Here is a 3,397-nt window from a genome sequence, read left to right on the forward strand (position 1 = left end):
TTTGCCAACTAACAATTTATGTGACTGGCCGATATATATCATTGGGATTGCCTTACAAATATGTCTTAAAAAATAATTTCCCTAAACATATATCTCCTAGACATTTATAATGTATTTGAAAATTAAAATATTGATTTAATTCCGTTACCTTTATGATCACCTTGCTTCATGGAACTGCAGTTTCGGAATGTAGATTATTCTTCCTCCAGAGGCAAAAATCTAATCAGGCCAAGACCTCCAGCTGCACACAAATCCTGTTTGGCTCCATTTTGTAATTTCAATATAAAAATAAATGATATATTCTGTAATGCGTAGAGTCCCCCCAAACCAATAATTTCTCAAGTTGGTCTGCTGGTCTTTTGCAAACACTTGTTATTACCGTATAACCTGAAGCCACCCCACATTCTGCTTTATTTAAACTGGCTAAATTTTTTCTTCACTTTTTTGTAGTGCGATCAGCTTACAGATATAACTATATTGAAATTTCTCATAACAGTAAAATACTTAGGCTATTAAACAATAATCTTCGTCTTTTTTGTACCATATTAGAAAACTAAGGCCTATTTCTCCAGAAGGAAAAAAAAAATGCCACTTTCCATTTCTAGTTACAGCAAGGCAAAAAAAAGAAAAAAAAATGGTCATTGTGGTAAGTGACAAGAAATCTTTCTTACCCGGCATCCCATCTGCTAATTCCACATCCCTAGACTCTTCTCACTGATCTTTCTCCTTCCAGTGAGTCCTCTCAGCAGCACACCTATGCGATCCCCTTGGAACATTACTTTGTATTTTAGTGTGCCTGAGAAAGGTTGTAGGTGCAGTAATCAATCTTATCTCTACTCAGCAGAAAATAGAACAAGATTGGCTGTTGATTTGTTCCATGCAATCTGTAATTGGCTTGTTTCTGATAAATTTCTTCTTTTGCCAGGTACTCAGACTTGCAGCCATTGAGATGGTTATTTCTAATGCAGTGTTTTGTGATAAATTTTGGATAAATATTATTCTAGCATTTATGTAAATAGCCCTGTCCAGTATAGAAGCTTACCCATGCCCTCTATAAGAGGGAGAATATTGACAGTTTACATTAAAATTATAAATGGTGATCCTTTTAACATAGAAATCCCTATGTGTATGGAAACCAAAATCTGAATTTTACAGAATGCTGGAGAAGCTAAAAGTATAAAATTACCTCTACTTCTTGAAATTTAAATTTACATCGCTGTGTGTCTGTGTGTGTCATTAAAGCTCATGATAAGTCAAGAGAATTAATGTGCAATTCTCATTTCTGTGTAATACATGCACATGGTACCCATGCGTCCCTAAACACAAACTAACCTCATGTTAAACAACTTTTAACAAGTTTAAATATATATTTATATGAGATAATTATATGAGACATAGATTGATGATACCTGTGCCAAGCCTAATATGTTGTCACATTTCATGGTTGGTTGGGTTTTTTTTGGGGGGGTTTATTTTTTTGGTTTTTTGCTAGTCCTGGGCCTTGGACTCAGGGCCTGAGCACTGTCCCTGGCTTCTTTTTGCTCAAGGCTAGCACTCTGCCACTTGAGCCACAGAGCCACTTCTGGCTGTTTTCTATATTTGTGGTGCTGGGAATAGAACCCAGGGCTTCACGTATACGGGGCAAGCACTCTTGCCACTAGGCCATATCCCCAGCCCCATGTTGTCACAGTTCAAAGCAAACCAATTTTTATTGTAGCTTTTCCTTCCAAATTTCTTGGTCTCTTGAGTCTTGGCTTTATTTCACTTCATCAAGTGTAGAGGAAATGATGGTATCACTCAAGTGCCAGAGCAAATTTGAGTGAAAAAACCAGGTGAGGAAGTTAGGGCCTGAGTTTAAGTCCCTGAACCACGACAAAAAAGTCTAACTACACGAAAGACTACACATAAGACATTGCAGTAGCACAGTATCTCAGAGACACCTCAATATATACAATGTTGCTAGTATGAAAAATTTCTAAGAAAAACATTTTAATATAGTATCACATATATCTACACATATATTGGATACACATATGTTGGTATATAATATATGTTTATGGTAATATAGTTTAGAGGAATCTTTATTTTATTACAAGCTTTTGTTCCATGTCCACGTGATTAATGCACTAAAATGTAGGCATTAAGCCAAACTTAAAAAAAAAAAAAAAAAACTTTAAATACTGTATGTACCTTAATTTTGGAAGATTCTCTTTAACTTTTAAAAGTTTACCTCAGTAATGCACCTTTTTCTTAAAGTTATTTTATTAACCTGAGCAATCAGATCATATATTCACATACCTCTCATGTCTAGAAATGCCTATCACTTGAAATTAAATTTCTAAGTCTGTTCCATATGAATGTATACTTCATATGCAGTTTAACCGGGGTTCACATGGAAGTCACTATCTCAGAATACTGAGGTGTCACATAGGAAGGACACAGCAACTCAAAAGAACTCAGCAAGGCAAAGTTTACTTCTGTAAACATTTTACTAACATACAAGTAATCCTGCATGCTAGGTGGGCAGTCCACCCAGGTTTTATTCCTAACACAGTACTGCCCTTTGCTCTAAAGGGTCAGAACTTGGGGTTCACAATTTTTCATGATTAGCTAGTTTGAAAGTGTGAAAAGCTTCCCCAAGCCATCAGCTAAAACCAGAACACCTGGCCAAGACTTGTCAGAAATGATTCTTACTCAGCTGACACTCTACCTCTTGACCCACACACCCAGGCTTGAGAAAAACAATTCTTCTTACAGGAATTGGCTTAAAATAGCTTTCTTTTAGATGGTCTTGTAAAATGGCAGAAGCCATTTTGAAGCAAAGACTCCAACTCCTGCAATTCCTACCTTTTTACATTTTCTTCAAACAACTAGGTCTGAACTGTCTTACAAACTGAGGGTCCAGCCAGGTCTCCAAGCCGAGGATGGTCACCTTAAGGAACTGTCTATATTTAATTTACGGGAACCAGAATCTAGAATGCTATAGGGTTGAAGTAGGAGACTACAGTCCATTGTTCCTTCCCATAGGAAGGGAGAGAAACATTGATTCAGGTGCAAACAGTCCGACCTTGGTACAACATTTGAACAGCTGTCAATGTTGTGAGCAAAACGATGCAGTCCCTTCCAGGTGGAATTGAACTTCTTTCCATCTAGTCCTTTGTCAGGACATGAGTTTTCAGGTCTGTGTGCATGAACTGGAAACAAAGGGCTTGAGCCAAAAGGACTCACAACCTGAGAGAAAGACAAAGTAATGAAGAGACCCACCACATAGTCCTTCAATCAATTTACCACGACTTAAATAGGCTTACTGTCCACAGTAAGCCTATTCCTCTTTAATGTTGATCAAGCCTTACTTTACTAATTTACTAATTGGCAGCTACAAGCTAACCAAGGAAGT

The sequence above is a fragment of the Perognathus longimembris genome, chromosome 16, assembly GCF_023159225.1.
Source record: "Perognathus longimembris pacificus isolate PPM17 chromosome 16, ASM2315922v1, whole genome shotgun sequence".
Taxonomy (NCBI): domain Eukaryota; kingdom Metazoa; phylum Chordata; class Mammalia; order Rodentia; family Heteromyidae; genus Perognathus; species Perognathus longimembris.